General features: G+C 40.4%; 65 non-coding genes across 65 annotated transcripts in view; all 65 read right to left on the bottom strand.

Moving 5' to 3' along the window:
• The window catches only part of Trnap-agg (transfer RNA proline (anticodon AGG)), a 72-nt gene extending 53 nt beyond the window's left edge, over positions 1-19 (bottom strand). Inside the window, exon 1 of the tRNA in view lies at positions 1-19. This exon is cut by the window's left edge and continues 53 nt beyond it. This is a non-coding gene — a tRNA (tRNA-Pro).
• Positions 20-329: 310 nt separating this feature from the next.
• Trnap-cgg (transfer RNA proline (anticodon CGG)) lies at positions 330-401 on the bottom strand. The gene has a single exon. It is a non-coding gene; the product is annotated as a tRNA-Pro (tRNA).
• A 166-nt stretch (positions 402-567) lies between these two features.
• Trnap-agg (transfer RNA proline (anticodon AGG)) lies at positions 568-639 on the bottom strand. Its single transcript has one exon. It is a non-coding gene; the product is annotated as a tRNA-Pro (tRNA).
• Positions 640-949: 310 nt separating this feature from the next.
• On the bottom strand, positions 950-1,021 carry Trnap-ugg (transfer RNA proline (anticodon UGG)). Its single transcript has one exon. It is a non-coding gene; the product is annotated as a tRNA-Pro (tRNA).
• A 414-nt stretch (positions 1,022-1,435) lies between these two features.
• Trnap-agg (transfer RNA proline (anticodon AGG)) lies at positions 1,436-1,507 on the bottom strand. The gene has a single exon. It is a non-coding gene; the product is annotated as a tRNA-Pro (tRNA).
• Positions 1,508-1,817: 310 nt separating this feature from the next.
• Positions 1,818-1,889, bottom strand: Trnap-ugg (transfer RNA proline (anticodon UGG)). The gene has a single exon. It is a non-coding gene; the product is annotated as a tRNA-Pro (tRNA).
• A 415-nt stretch (positions 1,890-2,304) lies between these two features.
• On the bottom strand, positions 2,305-2,376 carry Trnap-agg (transfer RNA proline (anticodon AGG)). Its single transcript has one exon. It is a non-coding gene; the product is annotated as a tRNA-Pro (tRNA).
• Positions 2,377-2,686: 310 nt separating this feature from the next.
• Positions 2,687-2,758, bottom strand: Trnap-ugg (transfer RNA proline (anticodon UGG)). The gene has a single exon. It is a non-coding gene; the product is annotated as a tRNA-Pro (tRNA).
• Positions 2,759-2,936: 178 nt separating this feature from the next.
• On the bottom strand, positions 2,937-3,008 carry Trnap-cgg (transfer RNA proline (anticodon CGG)). Its single transcript has one exon. It is a non-coding gene; the product is annotated as a tRNA-Pro (tRNA).
• Positions 3,009-3,174: 166 nt separating this feature from the next.
• Trnap-agg (transfer RNA proline (anticodon AGG)) lies at positions 3,175-3,246 on the bottom strand. The gene has a single exon. It is a non-coding gene; the product is annotated as a tRNA-Pro (tRNA).
• Positions 3,247-3,556: 310 nt separating this feature from the next.
• On the bottom strand, positions 3,557-3,628 carry Trnap-ugg (transfer RNA proline (anticodon UGG)). The gene has a single exon. It is a non-coding gene; the product is annotated as a tRNA-Pro (tRNA).
• A 178-nt stretch (positions 3,629-3,806) lies between these two features.
• Trnap-cgg (transfer RNA proline (anticodon CGG)) lies at positions 3,807-3,878 on the bottom strand. Its single transcript has one exon. It is a non-coding gene; the product is annotated as a tRNA-Pro (tRNA).
• Positions 3,879-4,044: 166 nt separating this feature from the next.
• Trnap-agg (transfer RNA proline (anticodon AGG)) lies at positions 4,045-4,116 on the bottom strand. The gene has a single exon. It is a non-coding gene; the product is annotated as a tRNA-Pro (tRNA).
• A 310-nt stretch (positions 4,117-4,426) lies between these two features.
• Trnap-ugg (transfer RNA proline (anticodon UGG)) lies at positions 4,427-4,498 on the bottom strand. Its single transcript has one exon. It is a non-coding gene; the product is annotated as a tRNA-Pro (tRNA).
• Positions 4,499-4,676: 178 nt separating this feature from the next.
• Trnap-cgg (transfer RNA proline (anticodon CGG)) lies at positions 4,677-4,748 on the bottom strand. The gene has a single exon. It is a non-coding gene; the product is annotated as a tRNA-Pro (tRNA).
• A 166-nt stretch (positions 4,749-4,914) lies between these two features.
• Positions 4,915-4,986, bottom strand: Trnap-agg (transfer RNA proline (anticodon AGG)). The gene has a single exon. It is a non-coding gene; the product is annotated as a tRNA-Pro (tRNA).
• A 310-nt stretch (positions 4,987-5,296) lies between these two features.
• On the bottom strand, positions 5,297-5,368 carry Trnap-ugg (transfer RNA proline (anticodon UGG)). Its single transcript has one exon. It is a non-coding gene; the product is annotated as a tRNA-Pro (tRNA).
• Positions 5,369-5,546: 178 nt separating this feature from the next.
• Positions 5,547-5,618, bottom strand: Trnap-cgg (transfer RNA proline (anticodon CGG)). Its single transcript has one exon. It is a non-coding gene; the product is annotated as a tRNA-Pro (tRNA).
• A 166-nt stretch (positions 5,619-5,784) lies between these two features.
• Positions 5,785-5,856, bottom strand: Trnap-agg (transfer RNA proline (anticodon AGG)). The gene has a single exon. It is a non-coding gene; the product is annotated as a tRNA-Pro (tRNA).
• A 310-nt stretch (positions 5,857-6,166) lies between these two features.
• Trnap-ugg (transfer RNA proline (anticodon UGG)) lies at positions 6,167-6,238 on the bottom strand. The gene has a single exon. It is a non-coding gene; the product is annotated as a tRNA-Pro (tRNA).
• Positions 6,239-6,416: 178 nt separating this feature from the next.
• Trnap-cgg (transfer RNA proline (anticodon CGG)) lies at positions 6,417-6,488 on the bottom strand. Its single transcript has one exon. It is a non-coding gene; the product is annotated as a tRNA-Pro (tRNA).
• A 166-nt stretch (positions 6,489-6,654) lies between these two features.
• Positions 6,655-6,726, bottom strand: Trnap-agg (transfer RNA proline (anticodon AGG)). The gene has a single exon. It is a non-coding gene; the product is annotated as a tRNA-Pro (tRNA).
• A 310-nt stretch (positions 6,727-7,036) lies between these two features.
• Positions 7,037-7,108, bottom strand: Trnap-ugg (transfer RNA proline (anticodon UGG)). Its single transcript has one exon. It is a non-coding gene; the product is annotated as a tRNA-Pro (tRNA).
• Positions 7,109-7,524: 416 nt separating this feature from the next.
• Trnap-agg (transfer RNA proline (anticodon AGG)) lies at positions 7,525-7,596 on the bottom strand. The gene has a single exon. It is a non-coding gene; the product is annotated as a tRNA-Pro (tRNA).
• Positions 7,597-7,905: 309 nt separating this feature from the next.
• Positions 7,906-7,978, bottom strand: Trnap-ugg (transfer RNA proline (anticodon UGG)). The gene has a single exon. It is a non-coding gene; the product is annotated as a tRNA-Pro (tRNA).
• A 178-nt stretch (positions 7,979-8,156) lies between these two features.
• Positions 8,157-8,228, bottom strand: Trnap-cgg (transfer RNA proline (anticodon CGG)). Its single transcript has one exon. It is a non-coding gene; the product is annotated as a tRNA-Pro (tRNA).
• A 165-nt stretch (positions 8,229-8,393) lies between these two features.
• On the bottom strand, positions 8,394-8,465 carry Trnap-agg (transfer RNA proline (anticodon AGG)). The gene has a single exon. It is a non-coding gene; the product is annotated as a tRNA-Pro (tRNA).
• A 310-nt stretch (positions 8,466-8,775) lies between these two features.
• Positions 8,776-8,847, bottom strand: Trnap-ugg (transfer RNA proline (anticodon UGG)). Its single transcript has one exon. It is a non-coding gene; the product is annotated as a tRNA-Pro (tRNA).
• Positions 8,848-9,025: 178 nt separating this feature from the next.
• Trnap-cgg (transfer RNA proline (anticodon CGG)) lies at positions 9,026-9,097 on the bottom strand. The gene has a single exon. It is a non-coding gene; the product is annotated as a tRNA-Pro (tRNA).
• Positions 9,098-9,263: 166 nt separating this feature from the next.
• Positions 9,264-9,335, bottom strand: Trnap-agg (transfer RNA proline (anticodon AGG)). The gene has a single exon. It is a non-coding gene; the product is annotated as a tRNA-Pro (tRNA).
• A 310-nt stretch (positions 9,336-9,645) lies between these two features.
• Trnap-ugg (transfer RNA proline (anticodon UGG)) lies at positions 9,646-9,717 on the bottom strand. The gene has a single exon. It is a non-coding gene; the product is annotated as a tRNA-Pro (tRNA).
• A 177-nt stretch (positions 9,718-9,894) lies between these two features.
• Positions 9,895-9,966, bottom strand: Trnap-cgg (transfer RNA proline (anticodon CGG)). The gene has a single exon. It is a non-coding gene; the product is annotated as a tRNA-Pro (tRNA).
• A 166-nt stretch (positions 9,967-10,132) lies between these two features.
• On the bottom strand, positions 10,133-10,204 carry Trnap-agg (transfer RNA proline (anticodon AGG)). The gene has a single exon. It is a non-coding gene; the product is annotated as a tRNA-Pro (tRNA).
• Positions 10,205-10,514: 310 nt separating this feature from the next.
• Positions 10,515-10,586, bottom strand: Trnap-ugg (transfer RNA proline (anticodon UGG)). The gene has a single exon. It is a non-coding gene; the product is annotated as a tRNA-Pro (tRNA).
• A 178-nt stretch (positions 10,587-10,764) lies between these two features.
• Positions 10,765-10,836, bottom strand: Trnap-cgg (transfer RNA proline (anticodon CGG)). The gene has a single exon. It is a non-coding gene; the product is annotated as a tRNA-Pro (tRNA).
• Positions 10,837-11,002: 166 nt separating this feature from the next.
• Trnap-agg (transfer RNA proline (anticodon AGG)) lies at positions 11,003-11,074 on the bottom strand. The gene has a single exon. It is a non-coding gene; the product is annotated as a tRNA-Pro (tRNA).
• Positions 11,075-11,384: 310 nt separating this feature from the next.
• On the bottom strand, positions 11,385-11,456 carry Trnap-ugg (transfer RNA proline (anticodon UGG)). Its single transcript has one exon. It is a non-coding gene; the product is annotated as a tRNA-Pro (tRNA).
• Positions 11,457-11,634: 178 nt separating this feature from the next.
• Positions 11,635-11,706, bottom strand: Trnap-cgg (transfer RNA proline (anticodon CGG)). The gene has a single exon. It is a non-coding gene; the product is annotated as a tRNA-Pro (tRNA).
• Positions 11,707-11,872: 166 nt separating this feature from the next.
• Trnap-agg (transfer RNA proline (anticodon AGG)) lies at positions 11,873-11,944 on the bottom strand. The gene has a single exon. It is a non-coding gene; the product is annotated as a tRNA-Pro (tRNA).
• A 310-nt stretch (positions 11,945-12,254) lies between these two features.
• On the bottom strand, positions 12,255-12,326 carry Trnap-ugg (transfer RNA proline (anticodon UGG)). The gene has a single exon. It is a non-coding gene; the product is annotated as a tRNA-Pro (tRNA).
• Positions 12,327-12,504: 178 nt separating this feature from the next.
• Trnap-cgg (transfer RNA proline (anticodon CGG)) lies at positions 12,505-12,576 on the bottom strand. The gene has a single exon. It is a non-coding gene; the product is annotated as a tRNA-Pro (tRNA).
• A 167-nt stretch (positions 12,577-12,743) lies between these two features.
• On the bottom strand, positions 12,744-12,815 carry Trnap-agg (transfer RNA proline (anticodon AGG)). The gene has a single exon. It is a non-coding gene; the product is annotated as a tRNA-Pro (tRNA).
• Positions 12,816-13,125: 310 nt separating this feature from the next.
• Positions 13,126-13,197, bottom strand: Trnap-ugg (transfer RNA proline (anticodon UGG)). Its single transcript has one exon. It is a non-coding gene; the product is annotated as a tRNA-Pro (tRNA).
• Positions 13,198-13,375: 178 nt separating this feature from the next.
• Positions 13,376-13,447, bottom strand: Trnap-cgg (transfer RNA proline (anticodon CGG)). Its single transcript has one exon. It is a non-coding gene; the product is annotated as a tRNA-Pro (tRNA).
• Positions 13,448-13,613: 166 nt separating this feature from the next.
• Trnap-agg (transfer RNA proline (anticodon AGG)) lies at positions 13,614-13,685 on the bottom strand. Its single transcript has one exon. It is a non-coding gene; the product is annotated as a tRNA-Pro (tRNA).
• A 310-nt stretch (positions 13,686-13,995) lies between these two features.
• Trnap-ugg (transfer RNA proline (anticodon UGG)) lies at positions 13,996-14,067 on the bottom strand. The gene has a single exon. It is a non-coding gene; the product is annotated as a tRNA-Pro (tRNA).
• Positions 14,068-14,244: 177 nt separating this feature from the next.
• On the bottom strand, positions 14,245-14,316 carry Trnap-cgg (transfer RNA proline (anticodon CGG)). Its single transcript has one exon. It is a non-coding gene; the product is annotated as a tRNA-Pro (tRNA).
• Positions 14,317-14,482: 166 nt separating this feature from the next.
• On the bottom strand, positions 14,483-14,554 carry Trnap-agg (transfer RNA proline (anticodon AGG)). The gene has a single exon. It is a non-coding gene; the product is annotated as a tRNA-Pro (tRNA).
• Positions 14,555-14,864: 310 nt separating this feature from the next.
• Positions 14,865-14,936, bottom strand: Trnap-ugg (transfer RNA proline (anticodon UGG)). Its single transcript has one exon. It is a non-coding gene; the product is annotated as a tRNA-Pro (tRNA).
• Positions 14,937-15,114: 178 nt separating this feature from the next.
• On the bottom strand, positions 15,115-15,186 carry Trnap-cgg (transfer RNA proline (anticodon CGG)). The gene has a single exon. It is a non-coding gene; the product is annotated as a tRNA-Pro (tRNA).
• A 166-nt stretch (positions 15,187-15,352) lies between these two features.
• On the bottom strand, positions 15,353-15,424 carry Trnap-agg (transfer RNA proline (anticodon AGG)). Its single transcript has one exon. It is a non-coding gene; the product is annotated as a tRNA-Pro (tRNA).
• Positions 15,425-15,734: 310 nt separating this feature from the next.
• Trnap-ugg (transfer RNA proline (anticodon UGG)) lies at positions 15,735-15,806 on the bottom strand. Its single transcript has one exon. It is a non-coding gene; the product is annotated as a tRNA-Pro (tRNA).
• A 178-nt stretch (positions 15,807-15,984) lies between these two features.
• Positions 15,985-16,056, bottom strand: Trnap-cgg (transfer RNA proline (anticodon CGG)). Its single transcript has one exon. It is a non-coding gene; the product is annotated as a tRNA-Pro (tRNA).
• A 166-nt stretch (positions 16,057-16,222) lies between these two features.
• Positions 16,223-16,294, bottom strand: Trnap-agg (transfer RNA proline (anticodon AGG)). Its single transcript has one exon. It is a non-coding gene; the product is annotated as a tRNA-Pro (tRNA).
• A 310-nt stretch (positions 16,295-16,604) lies between these two features.
• On the bottom strand, positions 16,605-16,676 carry Trnap-ugg (transfer RNA proline (anticodon UGG)). Its single transcript has one exon. It is a non-coding gene; the product is annotated as a tRNA-Pro (tRNA).
• Positions 16,677-17,091: 415 nt separating this feature from the next.
• Positions 17,092-17,163, bottom strand: Trnap-agg (transfer RNA proline (anticodon AGG)). Its single transcript has one exon. It is a non-coding gene; the product is annotated as a tRNA-Pro (tRNA).
• A 310-nt stretch (positions 17,164-17,473) lies between these two features.
• Trnap-ugg (transfer RNA proline (anticodon UGG)) lies at positions 17,474-17,545 on the bottom strand. Its single transcript has one exon. It is a non-coding gene; the product is annotated as a tRNA-Pro (tRNA).
• A 178-nt stretch (positions 17,546-17,723) lies between these two features.
• On the bottom strand, positions 17,724-17,795 carry Trnap-cgg (transfer RNA proline (anticodon CGG)). The gene has a single exon. It is a non-coding gene; the product is annotated as a tRNA-Pro (tRNA).
• A 166-nt stretch (positions 17,796-17,961) lies between these two features.
• On the bottom strand, positions 17,962-18,033 carry Trnap-agg (transfer RNA proline (anticodon AGG)). Its single transcript has one exon. It is a non-coding gene; the product is annotated as a tRNA-Pro (tRNA).
• A 309-nt stretch (positions 18,034-18,342) lies between these two features.
• Positions 18,343-18,415, bottom strand: Trnap-ugg (transfer RNA proline (anticodon UGG)). The gene has a single exon. It is a non-coding gene; the product is annotated as a tRNA-Pro (tRNA).
• A 414-nt stretch (positions 18,416-18,829) lies between these two features.
• Positions 18,830-18,901, bottom strand: Trnap-agg (transfer RNA proline (anticodon AGG)). The gene has a single exon. It is a non-coding gene; the product is annotated as a tRNA-Pro (tRNA).
• A 310-nt stretch (positions 18,902-19,211) lies between these two features.
• Positions 19,212-19,283, bottom strand: Trnap-ugg (transfer RNA proline (anticodon UGG)). The gene has a single exon. It is a non-coding gene; the product is annotated as a tRNA-Pro (tRNA).
• A 178-nt stretch (positions 19,284-19,461) lies between these two features.
• Positions 19,462-19,533, bottom strand: Trnap-cgg (transfer RNA proline (anticodon CGG)). The gene has a single exon. It is a non-coding gene; the product is annotated as a tRNA-Pro (tRNA).
• A 166-nt stretch (positions 19,534-19,699) lies between these two features.
• Positions 19,700-19,771, bottom strand: Trnap-agg (transfer RNA proline (anticodon AGG)). The gene has a single exon. It is a non-coding gene; the product is annotated as a tRNA-Pro (tRNA).
• Positions 19,772-20,081: 310 nt separating this feature from the next.
• Trnap-ugg (transfer RNA proline (anticodon UGG)) lies at positions 20,082-20,153 on the bottom strand. The gene has a single exon. It is a non-coding gene; the product is annotated as a tRNA-Pro (tRNA).
• Between the last annotated feature and the right edge of the window lie 117 nt (positions 20,154-20,270).

The raw sequence follows: 20,270 nt of genomic DNA, 5'->3' as shown, positions 1-20,270 counted from the left end.
ACCCCTAGACCACCGAGCCACGCAAGACGCTGATTAGCTTTTAAAGAATAGGTATAATAAATCGCTTAAAGTCGGATTAAGTTATAAGAAAATTTTGATAGCGATAATTACAACTAAGTGCAAAGGACTGAAAATTTCGACAATCTCTTCCTTGATGACTCATGCAACCTTACGTTTCCTCCTTGATATTGGCCATAATATTTGTGAACCGCGAAAATAATTAACTTCCTCGTCTTATATGTGCATGAATTTTTTATTATCATTTTGTTTTGTCTTTTAATGATGAAATATTCTGTCTTTATTGGGGTGGGAAAAAAAGAAACAACAACGGGCTCGGCCGGGATTTGAACCCGGGACCTCTCGCACCCGAAGCGAGAATCATACCCCTAGACCATCGAGCCGGTAGAAAAAAATGGCAACAGTTTATCTTTTAACGGCATCTGATCATTCCATATGAACGCGCGACGGTTGGGGCATCAAACCATTCAGTCCGTGTTAACCTTCACTGGTTATTTATCTTCATTTCATCAAGTAAATTTGATTGACTCTAAAAACTCTTTCGCCAGTGGGCTCGGCCGGGATTTGAACCCGGGACCTCTCGCAGCCTAAGCGAGAATCATACCCCTAGACCACCGAGCCACGCAAGACGCTGATTAGCTTTTAAAGAATAGGTATAATAAATCGCTTAAAGTCGGATTAAGTTATAAGAAAATTTTGATAGCGATAATTACAACTAAGTGCAAAGGACTGAAAATTTCGACAATCTCTTCCTTGATGACTCATGCAACCTTACGTTTGCTCCTTGATATTGGCCATAATATTTGTGAACCGCGAAAATAATTAACTTCCTCGTCTTATATGTGCATGAATTTTTTATTATCATTTTGTTTTGTCTTTTAATGATGAAATATTCTGTCTTTATTGGGGTGGGAAAAAAAGAAACAACAACGGGCTCGGCCGGGATTTGAACCCGGGACCTCTCGCACCCAAAGCGAGAATCATACCCCTAGACCACCGAGCCACAAAAGCTACGAATTGATCTTTCGTTCTCTTCGGATTATAAACGTCGTTTTTTAAGAGCAAAATAGTTGTCGGAATTTAAAAATAAAATGTTCACGCTTGAACCAGTGAAATGCAAATTTCCGATCATGTAACAAAAGTGTTAATGGAAAGCAGAGTGATCGTTAATAAGTAAATCAAGGCTCGACCGGGACTTGAACCCGGGACCTCTCGCACCCGAAGCGAGAATTAACCCCTAGACCATCGAGCCGGTAGAAAAAAAAGGCAACAGTTTATCTTTTAACGGCATCTGATCATTCCATATGAACGCGCGACTGTTGGAGCATCAAACCATTCAGTCATTGTTAACCTTCACTGGTTATTTATCTTCATTTCATCAAGTAAATTTGATTCACTCTAAAACTCTTTCGCCAGTGGGCTCGGCCGGGATTTGAACCCGGGACCCCTCGCACCCTAAGCGAGAATCATACCCCTAGACCACCGAGCCACGCAAGACGCTGATTAGCTTTTAAAGAATAGGTATAATAAATCGCTTAAAGTCGGATTAAGTTATAAGAAAATTTTGATAGCGATAATTACAACTAAATGCAAAGGACTGAAAATTTCGACAATCTCTTAGTTGATGACTCATGCAACCTTACGTTTGCTCCTTGATATTGGCCATAATATTTCTGAAACGCGAAAATAATTAACTTCCTCGTCTTATATGTGCATGAATTTTTTATTATCATTTTGTTTTGTCTTTTAATGATGAAATATTCTGTCTTTATTGGGGTGGGAAAAAAAGAAACAACAACGGGCTCGGCCGGGATTTGAACCCGGGACCTCTCGCACCCAAAGCGAGAATCATACCCCTAGACCACCGAGCCACAAAAGCTACGAATTGATCTTTCGTTCTCTTCAGATTATAAACGTCGTTTTTTAAGAGCAAAATAGTTGTCGCAATTTAAAAATAAAATGTTCACGCTTGAACCAGTGAAATGCAAATTTCCGATCATGTAACAAAAGTGTTAATGGAAAGCAGAGTGATCGTTAATAAGTAAATCAGGGCTCGACCGGGATTTGAACCCGGGACCTCTCGCACCCGAAGCGAGAATTAACCCCTAGACCATCGAGCCGGTAGAAAAAAAAGGCAACAGTTTATCTTTTAACGGCATCTGATCATTCCTTATGAACGCGCGACTGTTGGAGCATCAAACCATTCAGTCATTGTTAACCTTCACTGGTTATTTATCTTCATTTCATCAAGTAAATTTGATTCACTCTAAAAACTCTTTCGCCAGTGGGCTCGGCCGGGATTTGAACCCGGGACCTCTCGCACCCTAAGCGAGAATCATACCCCTAGACCACCGAGCCACGCAAGACGCTGATTAGCTTTTAAAGAATAGGTATAATAAATCGCTTAAAGTCGGATTAAGTTATAAGAAAATTTTGATAGCGATAATTACAACTAAGTGCAAAGGACTGAAAATTTCGACAATCTCTTAGTTGATGACTCATGCAACCTTACGTTTGCTCCTTGATATTGGCCATAATATTTGTGAAACGCGAAAATAATTAACTTCCTCGTCTTATATGTGCATGAATTTTTTATTATCATTTTGTTTTGTCTTTTAATGATGAAATATTCTGTCTTTATTGGGGTGGGAAAAGAAGAAACAACAACGGGCTCGGCCGGGATTTGAACCCGGGACCTCTCGCACCCAAAGCGAGAATCATACCCCTAGACCACCGAGCCACAAAAGCTACGAATTGATCTTTCGTTCTCTTCGGATTATAAACGTCGTTTTTTAAGAGCAAAATAGTTGTCGGAATTTAAAAATAAAATGTTCACGCTTGAACCAGCGAAATGCAAATTTCCGATCATGTAACAAAAGTGTTAATGGAAAGCAGAGTGATCGTTAATAAGTAAATCAGGGCTCGAGCAGGATTTGAACCCGGGACCTCTCGCACCCGAAGCGAGAATCATACCCCTAGACCATCGAGCCGGCAGAAAAAAAAGGCAACAGTTTATCTTTTAACGGCATCTGATCATTCCATATGAACGCGCGACGGTTGGAGCATCAAACCATTCAGTCCTTGTTAACCTTCACTGGTCATTTATCTTCATTTCATCAAGTAAATTTGATTCACTCTAAAAACTCTTTCGCCAGTGGGCTCGGCCGGGATTTGAACCCGGGACCTCTCGCACCCTAAGCGAGAATCATACCCCTAGACCACCGAGCCACGCAAGACGCTGATTAGCTTTTAAAGAATAGGTATAATAAATCGCTTAAAGTCGGATTAAGTTATAAGAAAATTTTGATAGCGATAATTACAACTAAGTGCAAAGGACTGAAAATTTCGACAATCTCTTCCTTGATGACTCATGCAACCTTACGTTTGCTCCTTGATATTGGCCATAATATTTGTGAACCGCGAAAATAATTAACTTCCTCGTCTTATATGTGCATGAATTTTTTATTATCATTTTGTTTTGTCTTTTAATGATGAAATATTCTGTCTTTATTGGGGTGGGAAAAAAAGGAACAACAACGGGCTCGGCCGGGATTTGAACCCGGGACCTCTCGCACCCAAAGCGAGAATCATACCCCTAGACCACCGAGCCACAAAAGCTACGAATTGATCTTTCGTTCTCTTCGGATTATAAACGTCGTTTTTTAAGAGCAAAATAGTTGTCGGAATTTAAAAATAAAATGTTCACGCTTGAACCAGTGAAATGCAAATTTCCGATCATGTAACAAAAGTGTTAATGGAAAGCAGAGTGATCGTTAATAAGTAAATCAGGGCTCGACCGGGATTTGAACCCGGGACCTCTCGCACCCGAAGCGAGAATCATACCCCTAGACCATCGAGCCGGTAGAAAAAAAAGGCAACAGTTTATCTTTTAACGGCATCTGATCATTCCATATGAACGCGCGACGGTTGGAGCATCAAACCATTCAGTCCTTGTTAACCTTCACTGGTTATTTATCTTCATTTCATCAAGTAAATTTGATTCACTCTAAAAACTCTTTCGCCAGTGGGCTCGGCCGGGATTTGAACCCGGGACCTCTCGCACCCTAAGCGAGAATCATACCCCTAGACCACCGAGCCACGCAAGACGCTGATTAGCTTTTAAAGAATAGGTATAATAAATCGCTTAAAGTCGGATTAAGTTATAAGAAAATTTTGATAGCGATAATTACAACTAAGTGCAAAGGACTGAAAATTTCGACAATCTCTTAGTTGATGACTCATGCAACCTTACGTTTGCTCCTTGATATTGGCCATAATATTTGTGAAACGCGAAAATAATTAACTTCCTCGTCTTATATGTGCATGAATTTTTTATTATCAATTTGTTTTGTCTTTTAATGATGAAATATTCTGTCTTTATTGGGGTGGGAAAAGAAGAAACAACAACGGGCTCGGCCGGGATTTGAACCCGGGACCTCTCGCACCCAAAGCGAGAATCATACCCCTAGACCACCGAGCCACAAAAGCTACGAATTGATCTTTCGTTCTCTTCGGATTATAAACGTCGTTTTTTAAGAGCAAAATAGTTGTCGGAATTTAAAAATAAAATGTTCACGCTTGAACCAGCGAAATGCAAATTTCCGATCATGTAACAAAAGTGTTAATGGAAAGCAGAGTGATCGTTAATAAGTAAATCAGGGCTCGACCAGGATTTGAACCCGGGACCTCTCGCACCCGAAGCGAGAATCATACCCCTAGACCATCGAGCCGGTAGAAAAAAAAGGCAACAGTTTATCTTTTAACGGCATCTGATCATTCCATATGAACGCGCGACGGTTGGAGCATCAAACCATTCAGTCCTTGTTAACCTTCACTGGTCATTTATCTTCATTTCATCAAGTAAATTTGATTCACTCTAAAAACTCTTTCGCCAGTGGGCTCGGCCGGGATTTGAACCCGGGACCTCTCGCACCCTAAGCGAGAATCATACCCCTAGACCACCGAGCCACGCAAGACGCTGATTAGCTTTTAAAGAATAGGTATAATAAATCGCTTAAAGTCGGATTAAGTTATAAGAAAATTTTGATAGCGATAATTACAACTAAGTGCAAAGGACTGAAAATTTCGACAATCTCTTCCTTGATGACTCATGCAACCTTACGTTTGCTCCTTGATATTGGCCATAATATTTGTGAACCGCGAAAATAATTATCTTCCTCGTCTTATATGTGCATGAATTTTTTATTATCATTTTGTTTTGTCTTTTAATGATGAAATATTCTGTCTTTATTGGGGTGGGAAAAAAAGGAACAACAACGGGCTCGGCCGGGATTTGAACCCGGGACCTCTCGCACCCAAAGCGAGAATCATACCCCTAGACCACCGAGCCACAAAAGCTACGAATTGATCTTTCGTTCTCTTCGGATTATAAACGTCGTTTTTTAAGAGCAAAATAGTTGTCGGAATTTAAAAATAAAATGTTCACGCTTGAACCAGTGAAATGCAAATTTCCGATCATGTAACAAAAGTGTTAATGGAAAGCAGAGTGATCGTTAATAAGTAAATCAGGGCTCGACCGGGATTTGATCCCGGGACCTCTCGCACCCGAAGCGAGAATCATACCCCTAGACCATCGAGCCGGTAGAAAAAAAAGGCAACAGTTTATCTTTTAACGGCATCTGATCATTCCATATGAACGCGCGACGGTTGGAGCATCAAACCATTCAGTCCTTGTTAACCTTCACTGGTCATTTATCTTCATTTCATCAAGTAAATTTGATTCACTCTAAAAACTCTTTCGCCAGTGGGCTCGGCCGGGATTTGAACCCGGGACCTCTCGCACCCTAAGCGAGAATCATACCCCTAGACCACCGAGCCACGCAAGACGCTGATTAGCTTTTAAAGAATAGGTATAAGAAATCGCTTAAAGTCGGATTAAGTTATAAGAAAATTTTGATAGCGATAATTACAACTAAGTGCAAAGGACTGAAAATTTCGACAATCTCTTCCTTGATGACTCATGCAACCTTACGTTTGCTCCTTGATATTGGCCATAATATTTGTGAACCGCGAAAATAATTAACTTCCTCGTCTTATATGTGTATGAATTTTTTATTATCATTTTGTTTTGTCTTTTAATGATGAAATATTCTGTCTTTATTGGGGTGGGAAAAAAAGGAACAACAACGGGCTCGGCCGGGATTTGAACCCGGGACCTCTCGCACCCAAAGCGAGAATCATACCCCTAGACCACCGAGCCACAAAAGCTACGAATTGATCTTTCGTTCTCTTCGGATTATAAACGTCGTTTTTTAAGAGCAAAATAGTTGTCGGAATTTAAAAATAAAATGTTCACGCTTGAACCAGTGAAATGCAAATTTCCGATCATGTAACAAAAGTGTTAATGGAAAGCAGAGTGATCGTTAATAAGTAAATCAGGGCTCGACCGGGATTTGAACCCGGGACCTCTCGCACCCGAAGCGAGAATCATACCCCTAGACCATCGAGCCGGTAGAAAAAAAAGGCAACAGTTTATCTTTTAACGGCATCTGATCATTCCGTATGAACGTGCGACGGTTGGAGCATCAAACCATTCAGTCCTTGTTAACCTTCACTGGTTATTTATCTTCATTTCATCAAGTAAATTTGATTCACTCTAAAAACTCTTTCGCCAGTGGGCTCGGCCGGGATTTGAACCCGGGATCTCTCGCACCCTAAGCGAGAATCATACTTCTAGACCACCGAGCCACGCAAGACGCTGATTAGCTTTTAAAGAATAGGTATAATAAATCGCTTAAAGTCGGATTAAGTTATAAGAAAATTTTGATAGCGATAATTACAACTAAGTGCAAAGGACTGAAAATTTCGACAATCTCTTCCTTGATGACTCATGCAACCTTACGTTTGCTCCTTGATATTGGCCATAATATTTGTGAACCGCGAAAATAATTAACTTCCTCGTCTTATATGTGCATGAATTTTTTATTATCATTTTGTTTTGTCTTTTAATGATGAAATATTCTGTCTTTATTGGGGTGGGAAAAAAAGAAACAACAACGGGCTCGGCCGGGATTTGAACCCGGGACCTCTCGCACCCAAAGCGAGAATCATACCCCTAGACCACCGAGCCACAAAAGCTACGAATTGATCTTTCGTTCTCTTCGGATTATAAACGTCGTTTTTTAAGAGCAAAATAGTTGTCGGAATTTAAAAATAAAATGTTCACGCTTGAACCAGTGAAATGCAAATTTCCGATCATGTAACAAAAGTGTTAATGGAAAGCAGAGTGATCGTTAATAAGTAAATCAGGGCTCGACCGGGATTTGAACATGGGACCTCTCGCACCTGAAGCGAGAATCATACCCCTAGACCATCGAGCCGGTAGAAAAAAAAGGCAACAGTTTATCTTTTAACGGCATCTGATCATTCCATATGAACGCGCGACGGTTGGAGCATCAAACCATTCAGTCCTTGTTAACCTTCACTGGTTATTTATCTTCATTTCATCAAGTAAATTTGATTCACTCTAAAAACTCTTTCGCCAGTGGGCTCGGCCGGGATTTGAACCCGGGACCTCTCGCACCCTAAGCGAGAATCATACCCCTAGACCACCGAGCCACGCAAGACGCTGATTAGCTTTTAAAGAATAGGTATAATAAATCGCTTAAAGTCGGATTAAGTTATAAGAAAATTTTGATAGCGATAATTACAACTAAGTGCAAAGGACTGAAAATTTCGACAATCTCTTCCTTGATGACTCATGCAACCTTACGTTTGCTCCTTGATATTGGCCATAATATTTGTGAACCGCGAAAATAATTAACTTCCTCGTCTTATATGTGCATGAATTTTTTATTATCATTTTGTTTTGTCTTTTAATGATGAAATATTCTGTCTTTATTGGGGTGGGAAAAAAAGAAACAACAACGGGCTCGGCCGGGATTTGAACCCGGGACCTCTCGCACCCAAAGCGAGAATCATACCCCTAGACCACCGAGTCACAAAAGCTACGAATTGATCTTTCGTTCTCTTCGGATTATAAACGTCGTTTTTTAAGAGCAAAATAGTTGTCGGAATTTAAAAATAAAATGTTCACGCTTGAACCAGTGAAATGCAAATTTCCGATCATGTAACAAAAGTGTTAATGGAAAGCAGAGTGATCGTTAATAAGTACATCAGGGCTCGACCGGGATTTGAACCCGGGACCTCTCGCACCCGAAGCGAGAATCATATCCCTAGACTATCGAGCCGGTAGAAAAAAAGGCAACAGTTTATCTTTTAACGGCATCTGATCATTCCATATGAACGCGCGACGGTTGGAGCATCAAACCATTCAGTCCTTGTTAGCCTTCACTGGTTATTTATCTTCATTTCATCAAGTAAATTTGATTCACTCTAAAAACTCTTTCGCCAGTGGGCTCGACCGGGATTTGAACACGGGACCTCTCGCACCCTAAGCGAGAATCATACCCTTAGACCACCGAGCCACGCAAGACGCTGATTAGCTTTTAAAGAATAGGTATAATAAATCGCTTAAAGTCGGATTAAGTTATAAGAAAATTTTGATAGCGATAATTACAACTAAGTGCAAAGGACTGAAAATTTCGACAATCTCTTCCTTGATGACTCATGCAACCTTACGTTTGCTCCTTGATATTGGCCATAATATTTGTGAACCGCGAAAATAATTAACTTCCTCGTCTTATATGTGCATGAATTTTTTATTATCATTTTGTTTTGTCTTTTAATGATGAAATATTCTGTCTTTATTGGGGTGGGAAAAAAAGAAACAACAACGGGCTCGGCCGGGATTTGAACCCGGGACCTCTCGCACCCAAAGCGAGAATCATACCCCTAGACCACCGAGCCACAAAACCTACGAATTGATCTTTCGTTCTCTTCGGATTATAAACGTCGTTTTTTAAGAGCAAAATAGTTGTCGGAATTTAAAAATAAAATGTTCACGCTTGAACCAGTGAAATGCAAATTTCCGATCATGTAACAAAAGTGTTAATGGAAAGCAGAGTGATCGTTAATAAGTAAATCAGGGCTCGACCGGGATTTGAACCCGGGACCTCTCGCACCCGAAGCGAGAATCATACCCCTAGACCATCGAGCCGGTAGAAAAAAAAGGCAACAGTTTATCTTTTAACGGCATCTGATCATTCCATATGAACGCGCGACGGTTGGAGCATCAAACCATTCAGTCCTTGTTACCCTTCACTGGTTATTTATCTTCATTTCATCAAGTAAATTTGATTCACTCTAAAAACTCTTTCGCCAGTGGGCTCGGCCGGGATTTGAACCCGGGACCTCTCGCACCCTAAGCGAGAATCATACCCCTAGACCACCGAGCCACGCAAGACGCTGATTAGCTTTTAAAGAATAGGTATAATAAATCGCTTAAAGTCGGATTAAGTTATAAGAAAATTTTGATAGCGATAATTACAACTAAGTGCAAAGGACTGAAAATTTCGACAATCTCTTCCTTGATGACTCATGTTACCTTACGTTTGCTCCTTGATATTGGCCATAATATTTGTGAACCGCGAAAATAATTAACTTCCTCGTCTTATATGTGCATGAATTTTTTATTATGATTTTGTTTTGTCTTTTAATGATGAAATATTCTGTCTTTATTGGGGTGGGAAAAAAAGAAACAACAACGGGCTCGGCCGGGATTTGAACCCGGGACCTCTCGCACCCAAAGCGAGAATCATACCCCTAGACCACCGAGCCACAAAAGCTACGAATTGATCTTTCATTCTCTTCGGATTATAAACGTCGTTTTTTAAGAGCAAAATAGTTGTCGGAATTTAAAAATAAAATGTTCACGCTTGAACCAGTGAAATGCAAATTTCCGATCATGTAAAAAAGTGTTAATGGAAAGCAGAGTGATCGTTAATAAGTAAATCAGGGCTCGACCGGGATTTGAACCCGGGACCTCTCGCACCCGAAGCGAGAATCATACCCCTAGACCATCGAGCCGTTAGAAAAAAAAGGCGACAGTTTATCTTTTAACGGCATCTGATCATTCCATATGAACGCGCGACGGTTGGAGCATCAAACCATTCAGTCCTTGTTACCCTTCACTGGTTATTTATCTTCATTTCATCAAGTAAATTTGATTCACTCTAAAAACTCTTTCGCCAGTGGGCTCGGCCGGGATTTGAACCCGGGACCTCTCGCACCCTAAGCGAGAATCATACCCCTAGACCACCGAGCCACGCAAGACGCTGATTAGCTTTTAAAGAATAGGTATAATAAATCGCTTAAAGTCGGATTAAGTTATAAGAAAATTTTGATAGCGATAATTACAACTAAGTGCAAAGGACTGAAAATTTCGACAATCTCTTCCTTGATGACTCATGCAACCTTACGTTTGCTCCTTGATATTGGCCATAATATTTGTGAACCGCGAAAATAATTAACTTCCTCGTCTTATATGTGCATGAATATTTTATTATCATTTTGTTTTGTCTTTTAATGATGAAATATTCTGTCTTTATTGGGGTGGGAAAAAAAGGAACAACAACGGGCTCGGCCGGGATTTGAACCCGGGACCTCTCGCACCCAAAGCGAGAATCATACCCCTAGACCACCGAGCCACAAAAGCTACGAATTGATCTTTCGTTCTCTTCGGATTATAAACGTCGTTTTTTAAGAGCAAAATAGTTGTCGGAATTTAAAAATAAAATGTTCACACTTGAACCAGTGAAATGCAAATTTCCGATCATGTAACAAAAGTGTTAATGGAAAGCAGAGTGATCGTTAATAAGTAAATCAGGGCTCGACCGGGATTTGAACCCGGGACCTCTCGCACCCGAAGCGAGAATCATACCCCTAGACCATCGAGCCGGTAGAAAAAAAAGGCAACAGTTTATCTTTTAACGGCATCTGATCATTCCGTATGAAGGTGCGACGGTTGGAGCATCAAACCATTCAGTCCTTGTTAACCTTCACTGGTTATTTATCTTCATTTCATCAAGTAAATTTGATTCACTCTAAAAACTCTTTCGCCAGTGGGCTCGGCCGGGATTTGAACCCGGGATCTCTCGCACCCTAAGCGAGAATCATACTTCTAGACCACCGAGCCACGCAAGACGCTGATTAGCTTTTAAAGAATAGGTATAATAAATCGCTTAAAGTCGGATTAAGTTATAAGAAAATTTTGATAGCGATAATTACAACTAAGTGCAAAGGACTGAAAATTTCGACAATCTCTTCCTTGATGACTCATGCAACCTTACGTTTGCTCCTTGATATTGGCCATAATATTTGTGAACCGCGAAAATAATTAACTTCCTCGTCTTATATGTGCATGAATTTTTTATTATCATTTTGTTTTGTCTTTTAATGATGAAATATTCTGTCTTTATTGGGGTGGGAAAAAAAGAAACAACAACGGGCTCGGCCGGGATTTGAACCCGGGACCTCTCGCACCCAAAGCGAGAATCATACCCCTAGACCACCGAGCCACAAAAGCTACGAATTGATCTTTCGTTCTCTTCGGATTATAAACGTCGTTTTTTAAGAGCAAAATAGTTGTCGGAATTTAAAAATAAAATGTTCACGCTTGAACCAGTGAAATGCAAATTTCCGATCATGTAACAAAAGTGTTAATGGAAAGCAGAGTGATCGTTAATAAGTAAATCAGGGCTCGACCGGGATTTGAACCCGGGACCTCTCGCACCCGAAGCGAGAATCATACCCCTAGACCATCGAGCCGGTAGAAAAAAAAGGCGACAGTTTATCTTTTAACGGCATCTGATCATTCCATATGAACGCGCGACGGTTGGAGCATCAAACCATTCAGTCCTTGTTACTCTTCACTGGTTATTTATCTTCATTTCATCAAGTAAATTTGATTCACTCTAAAAACTCTTTCGCCAGTGGGCTCGGCCGGGATTTGAACCCGGGACCTCTCGCACCCTAAGCGAGAATCATACCCCTAGACCACCGAGCCACGCAAGACGCTGATTAGCTTTTAAAGAATAGGTATAATAAATCGCTTAAAGTCGGATTAAGTTATAAGAAAATTTTGATAGCGATAATTACAACTAAGTGCAAAGGACTGAAAATTTCGACAATCTCTTCCTTGATGACTCATGCAACCTTACGTTTGCTCCTTGATATTGGCCATAATATTTGTGAACCGCGAAAATAATTAACTTCCTCGTCTTATATGTGCATGAATATTTTATTATCATTTTGTTTTGTCTTTTAATGATGAAATATTCTGTCTTTATTGGGGTGGGAAAAAAAGGAACAACAACGGGCTCGGCCGGGATTTGAACCCGGGACCTCTCGCACCCAAAGCGAGAATCATACCCCTAGACCACCGAGCCACAAAAGCTACGAATTGATCTTTCGTTCTCTTCGGATTATAAACGTCGTTTTTTAAGAGCAAAATAGTTGTCGGAATTTAAAAATAAAATGTTCACACTTGAACCAGTGAAATGCAAATTTCCGATCATGTAACAAAAGTGTTAATGGAAAGCAGAGTGATCGTTAATAAGTAAATCAGGGCTCGACCGGGATTTGAACCCGGGACCTCTCGCACCCGAAGCGAGAATCATACCCCTAGACCATCGAGCCGGTAGAAAAAAAAAGGCAACAGTTTATCTTTTAACGGCATCTGATCATTCCGTATGAACGTGCGACGGTTGGAGCATCAAACCATTCAGTCCTTGTTAACCTTCACTGGTTATTTATCTTCATTTCATCAAGTAAATTTGATTCACTCTAAAAACTCTTTCGCCAGTGGGCTCGGCCGGGATTTGAACCCGGGATCTCTCGCACCCTAAGCGAGAATCATACTTCTAGACCACCGAGCCACGCAAGACGCTGATTAGCTTTTAAAGAATAGGTATAATAAATCGCTTAAAGTCGGATTAAGTTATAAGAAAATTTTGATAGCGATAATTACAACTAAGTGCAAAGGACTGAAAATTTCGACAATCTCTTCCTTGATGACTCATGCAACCTTACGTTTGCTCCTTGATATTGGCCATAATATTTGTGAACCGCGAAAATAATTAACTTCCTCGTCTTATATGTGCATGAATTTTTTATTATCATTTTGTTTTGTCTTTTAATGATGAAATATTCTGTCTTTATTGGGGTGGGAAAAAAAGAAACAACAACGGGCTCGGCCGGGATTTGAACCCGGGACCTCTCGCACCCAAAGCGAGAATCATACCCCTAGACCACCGAGCCACAAAAGCTACGAATTGATCTTTCGTTCTCTTCGGATTATAAACGTCGTTTTTTAAGAGCAAAATAGTTGTCGGAATTTAAAAATAAAATGTTCACGCTTGAACCAGTGAAATGCAAATTTCCGATCATGTAACAAAAGTGTTAATGGAAAGCAGAGTGATCGTTAATAAGTAAATCAGGGCTCGACCGGGATTTGAACCCGGGACCTCTCGCACCCGAAGCGAGAATCATACCCCTAGACCATCGAGCCGGTAGAAAAAAAAGGCAACAGTTTATCTTTTAACGGCATCTGATCATTCCGTATGAACGCGCGACGGTTGGAGCATCAAACCATTCAGTCCTTGTTAACCTTCACTGGTTATTTATCTTCATTTCATCAAGTAAATTTGATTCACTCTAAAAACTCTTTCGCCAGTGGGCTCGGCTGGGATTTGAACCCGGGACCTCTCGCACCCTAAGCGAGAATCATACCCCTAGACCACCGAGCCACGCAAGACGCTGATTAGCTTTTAAAGAATAGGTATAATAAATCGCTTAAAGTCGGATTAAGTTATAAGAAAATTTTGATAGCGATAATTACAACTAAGTGCAAAGGACTGAAAATTTCGACAATCTCTTCCTTGATGACTCATGTTACCTTACGTTTGCTCCTTGATATTGGCCATAATATTTGTGAACCGCGAAAATAATTAACTTCCTCGTCTTATATGTGCATGAATTTTTTATTATGATTTTGTTTTGTCTTTTAATGATGAAATATTCTGTCTTTATTGGGGTGGGGAAAAAAGAAACAACAACGGGCTCGGCCGGGATTTGAACCCGGGACCTTTCGCACCCAAAGCGAGAATCATACCCCTAGACCACCGAGCCACAAAAGCTACGAATTGATCTTTCATTCTCTTCGGATTATAAACGTCGTTTTTTAAGAGCAAAATAGTTGTCGGAATTTAAAAATAAAATGTTCACGCTTGAACCAGTGAAATGCAAATTTCCGATCATGTAAAAAAGTGTTAATGGAAAGCAGAGTGATCGTTAATAAGTAAATCAGGGCTCGACCGGGATTTGAACCCGGGACCTCTCGCACCCGAAGCGAGAATCATACCCCTAGACCATCGAGCCGGTAGAAAAAAAAGGCGACAGTTTATCTTTTAACGGCATCTGATCATTCCATATGAACGCGCGACGGTTGGAGCATCAAACCATTCAGTCCTTGTTACCCTTCACTGGTTATTTATCTTCATTTCATCAAGTAAATTTGATTCACTCTAAAAACTCTTTCGCCAGTGGGCTCGGCCGGGATTTGAACCCGGGACCTCTCGCACCCTAAGCGAGAATCATACCCCTAGACCACCGAGCCACGCAAGACGCTGATTAGCTTTTAAAGAATAGGTATAATAAATCGCTTAAAGTCGGATTAAGTTATAAGAAAATTTTGATAGCGATAATTACAACTAAGTGCAAAGGACTGAAAATTTCGACAATCTCTTCCTTGATGACTCATGCAACCTTACGTTTGCTCCTTGATATTGGCCATAATATTTGTGAACCGCGAAAATAATTAACTTCCTCGTCTTATATGTGCATGAATATTTTATTATCATTTTGTTTTGTCTTTTAATGATGAAATATTCTGTCTTTATTGGGGTGGGAAAAAAAGGAACAACAACGGGCTCGGCCGGGATTTGAACCCGGGACCTTTCGCACCCAAAGCGAGAATCATACCCCTAGACCACCGAGCCACAAAAGCTACGAATTGATCTTTCGTTCTCTTCGGATTATAAACGTCGTTTTTTAAGAGCAAAATAGTTGTCGGAATTTAAAAATAAAATGTTCACACTTGAACCAGTGAAATGCAAATTTCCGATCATGTAACAAAAGTGTTAATGGAAAGCAGAGTGATCGTTAATAAGTAAATCAGGGCTCGACCGGGATTTGAACCCGGGACCTCTCGCACCCGAAGCGAGAATCATACCCCTAGACCATCGAGCCGGTAGAAAAAAAAGGCAACAGTTTATCTTTTAACGGCATCTGATCATTCCGTATGAACGTGCGACGGTTGGAGCATCAAACCATTCAGTCCTTGTTAAGCTTCACTGGTTATTTATCTTCATTTCATCAAGTAAATTTGATTCACTCTAAAAACTCTTTCGCCAGTGGGCTCGGCCGGGATTTGAACCCGGGATCTCTCGCACCCTAAGCGAGAATCATACTTCTAGACCACCGAGCCACGCAAGACGCTGATTAGCTTTTAAAGAATAGGTATAATAAATCGCTTAAAGTCGGATTAAGTTATAAGAAAATTTTGATAGCGATAATTACAACTAAGTGCAAAGGACTGAAAATTTCGACAATCTCTTCCTTGATGACTCATGCAACCTTACGTTTGCTCCTTGATATTGGCCATAATATTTGTGAACCGCGAAAATAATTAACTTCCTCGTCTTATATGTGCATGAATTTTTTATTATCATTTTGTTTTGTCTTTTAATGATGAAATATTCTGTCTTTATTGGGGTGGGAAAAAAAGAAACAACAACGGGCTCGGCCGGGATTTGAACCCGGGACCTCTCGCACCCAAAGCGAGAATCATACCCCTAGACCACCGAGCCACAAAAGCTACGAATTGATCTTTCGTTCTCTTCGGATTATAAACGTCGTTTTTTAAGAGCAAAATAGTTGTCGGAATTTAAAAATAAAATGTTCACGCTTGAACCAGTGAAATGCAAATTTCCGATCATGTAACAAAAGTGTTAATGGAAAGCAGAGTGATCGTTAATAAGTAAATCAGGGCTCGACCGGGATTTGAACCCGGGACCTCTCGCACCCGAAGCGAGAATCATACCCCTAGACCATCGAGCCGGTAGAAAAAAAAGGCAACAGTTTATCTTTTAACGGCATCTGATCATTCCGTATGAACGCGCGACGGTTGGAGCATCAAACCATTCAGTCCTTGTTAACCTTCACTGGTTATTTATCTTCATTTCATCAAGTAAATTTGATTCACTCTAAAAACTCTTTCGCCAGTGGGCTCGGCTGGGATTTGAACCCGGGACCTCTCGCACCCTAAGCGAGAATCATACCCCTAGACCACCGAGCCACGCAAGACGCTGATTAGCTTTTAAAGAATAGGTATAATAAATCGCTTAAAGTCGGATTAAGTTATAAGAAAATTTTGATAGCGATAATTACAACTAAGTGCAAAGGTCTGAAAATTTCGACAATCTCTTCCTTGATGACTCATGTTACCTTACGTTTGCTCCTTGATATTGGCCATAATATTTGTGAACCGCGAAAATAATTAACTTCCTCGTCTTATATGTGCATGAATTTTTTATTATGATTTTGTTTTGTCTTTTAATGATGAAATATTCTGTCTTTATTGGGGTGGGAAAAAAAGAAACAACAACGGGCTCGGCCGGGATTTGAACCCGGGACCTCTCGCACCCAAAGCGAGAATCATACCCCTAGACCACCGAGCCACAAAAGCTACGAATTGATCTTTCATTCTCTTCGGATTATAAACGTCGTTTTTTAAGAGCAAAATAGTTGTCGGAATTTAAAAATAAAATGTTCACGCTTGAACCAGTGAAATGCAAATTTCCGATCATGTAACAAAAGTGTTAATGGAAAGCAGAGTGATCGTTAATAAGTAAATCAGGGCTCGACCGGGATTTGAACCCGGGACCTCTCGCACCCGAAGCGAGAATTAACCCCTAGACCATCGAGCCGGTAGAAAAAAAAGGCAACAGTTTATCTTTTAACGGCATCTGATCATTCCTTATGAACGCGCGACTGTTGGAGCATCAAACCATTCAGTCATTGTTAACCTTCACTGGTTATTTATCTTCATTTCATCAAGTAAATTTGATTCACTCTAAAAACTCTTTCGCCAGTGGGCTCGGCCGGGATTTGAACCCGGGACCTCTCGCACCCTAAGCGAGAATCATACCCCTAGACCACCGAGCCACGCAAGACGCTGATTAGCTTTTAAAGAATAGGTATAATAAATCGCTTAAAGTCGGATTAAGTTATAAGAAAATTTTGATAGCGATAATTACAACTAAGTGCAAAGGACTGAAAATTTCGACAATCTCTTAGTTGATGACTCATGCAACCTTACGTTTGCTCCTTGATATTGGCCATAATATTTGTGAAACGCGAAAATAATTAACTTCCTTGTCTTATATGTGCATGAATTTTTTATTATCATTTTGTTTTGTCTTTTAATGATGAAATATTCTGTCTTTATTGGGGTGGGAAAAAAAGAAACAACAACGGGCTCGGCCGGGATTTGAACCCGGGACCTCTCGCACCCAAAGCGAGAATCATACCCCTAGACCACCGAGCCACAAAAGCTACGAATTGATCTTTCGTTCTCTTCGGATTATAAACGTCGTTTTTTAAGAGCAAAATAGTTGTCGGAATTTAAAAATAAAATGTTCACGCTTGAACCAGTGAAATGCAAATTTCCGATCATGTAACAAAAGTGTTAATGGAAAGCAGAGTGATCGTTAATAAGTAAATCAGGGCTCGACCGGGATTTGAACCCGGGACCTCTCGCACCCGAAGCGAGAATCATACCCCTAGACCATCGAGCCGGTAGAAAAAAAAGGCAACAGTTTATCTTTTAACGGCATCTGATCATTCCATATGAACGCGCGACGGTTGGAGCATCAAACCATTCAGTCCTTGTTAACCTTCACTGGTCATTTATCTTCATTTCATCAAGTAAATTTGATTCACTCTAAAAACTCTTTCGCCAGTGGGCTCGGCCGGGATTTGAACCCGGGACCTCTCGCACCCTAAGCGAGAATCATACCCCTAGACCACCGAGCCACGCAAGACGCTGATTAGCTTTTAAAGAATAGGTATAATAAATCGCTTAAAGTCGGATTAAGTTATAAGAAAATTTTGATAGCGATAATTACAACTAAGTGCAAAGGACTGAAAATTTCGACAATCTCTTCCTTGATGACTCATGCAACCTTACGTTTGCTCCTTGATATTGGCCATAATATTTGTGAACCGCGAAAATAATTAACTTCCTCGTCTTATATGTGCATGAATTTTTTATTATCATTTTGTTTTGTCTTTTAATGATAAAATATTCTGTCTTTATTGGGGTGGGAAAAAAAGAAACAACAACGGGCTCGGCCGGGATTTGAACCCGGGACCTCTCGCACCCAAAGCGAGAATCATACCCCTAGACCACCGAGTCACAAAAGCTACGAATTGATCTTTCGTTCTCTTCGGATTATAAACGTCGTTTTTTAAGAGCAAAATAGTTGTCGGAATTTAAAAATAAAATGTTCACGCTTGAACCAGTGAAATGCAAATTTCCGATCATGTAACAAAAGTGTTAATGGAAAGCAGAGTGATCGTTAATAAGTAAATCAGGGCTCGACCGGGATTTGAACCCGGGACCTCTCGCACCGAAGCGAGAATCATACCCCTAGACTATCGAGCCGGTAGAAAAAAAGGCAACAGTTTATCTTTTAACAGCATCTGATCATTCCATATGAACGCGCGACGGTTGTAGCATCAAACCATTCAGTCCTTGTTAACCTTCACTGGTTATTTATCTTCATTTCATCAAGTAAATTTGATTCACTCTAAAACCTCTTTCGCCAGTGGGCTCGGCCGGGATTTGAACCCGGGATCTCTCGCACCCTAAGCGAGAATCATACTTCTAGACCACCGAGCCACGCAAGACGCTGATTAGCTTTTAAAGAATAGGTATAATAAATCGCTTAAAGTCGGATTAAGTTATAAGAAAATTTTGATAGCGATAATTACAACTAAGTGCAAAGGACTGAAAATTTCGACAATCTCTTCCTTAATGACTCATGCAACCTTACGTTTGCTCCTTGATATTGGCCATAATATTTGTGAACCGCGAAAATAATTAACTTCCTCGTCTTATATGTGCATGAATTTTTTATTATCATTTTGTTTTGTCTTTTAATGATGAAATATTCTGTCTTTATTGGGGTGGGAAAAAAAGAAACAACAACGGGCTCGGCCGGGATTTGAACCCGGGACCTCTCGCACCCAAAGCGAGAATCATACCCCTAGACCACCGAGCCACAAAAGCTACGAATTGATCTTTCGTTCTCTTCGGATTATAAACGTCGTTTTTTAAGAGCAAAATAGTTGTCGGAATTTAAAAATAAAATGTTCACGCTTGAACCAGTGAAATGCAAATTTCCGATCATGTAACAAAAGTGTTAATGGAAAGCAGAGTGATCGTTAATAAGTAAATCAGGGCTCGACCGGGATTTGAACCCGGGACCTCTCGCACCCGAAGCGAGAATCATACCCCTAGACCATCGAGCCGGTAGAAAAAAAAGGCAACAGTTTATCTTTTAACGGCATCTGATCATTCCGTATGAACGCGCGACGGTTGGAGCATCAAACCATTCAGTCCTTGTTAACCTTCACTGGTTATTTATCTTCATTTCATCAAGTAAATTTGATTCACTCTAAAAACTCTTTCGCCAGTGGGCTCGGCTGGGATTTGAACCCGGGACCTCTCGCACCCTAAGCGAGAATCATACCCCTAGACCACCGAGCCACGCAAGACGCTGATTAGCTTTTAAAGAATAGGTATAATAAATCGCTTAAAGTCGGATTAAGTTATAAGAAAATTTTGATAGCGATAATTACAACTAAGTGCAAAGGACTGAAAATTTCGACAATCTCTTCCTTGATGACTCATGCAACCTTACGTTTGCTCCTTGATATTGGCCATAATATTTGTGAACCGCGAAAATAATTAACTTCCTCGTCTTATATGTGCATGAATTTTTTATTATCATTTTGTTTTGTCTTTTAATGATGAAATATTCTGTCTTTATTGGGGTGGGAAAAAAAGGAACAACAACGGGCTCGGCCGGGATTTGAACCCGGGACCTTTCGCACCCAAAGCGAGAATCATACCCCTAGACCACCGAGCCACAAAAGCTACGAATTGATCTTTCGTTCTCTTCGGATTATAAACGTCGTTTTTTAAGAGCAAAATAGTTGTCGGAATTTAAAAATAAAATGTTCACGCTTGAACCAGTGAAATGCAA

The sequence above is a fragment of the Argiope bruennichi genome, chromosome 8, assembly GCF_947563725.1.
Source record: "Argiope bruennichi chromosome 8, qqArgBrue1.1, whole genome shotgun sequence".
Taxonomy (NCBI): Eukaryota; Metazoa; Arthropoda; class Arachnida; order Araneae; family Araneidae; genus Argiope; species Argiope bruennichi.
The sequence above is the reverse complement of the archived record's forward strand: the minus strand, read 5'-3'. Positions and strand labels throughout refer to the sequence as shown.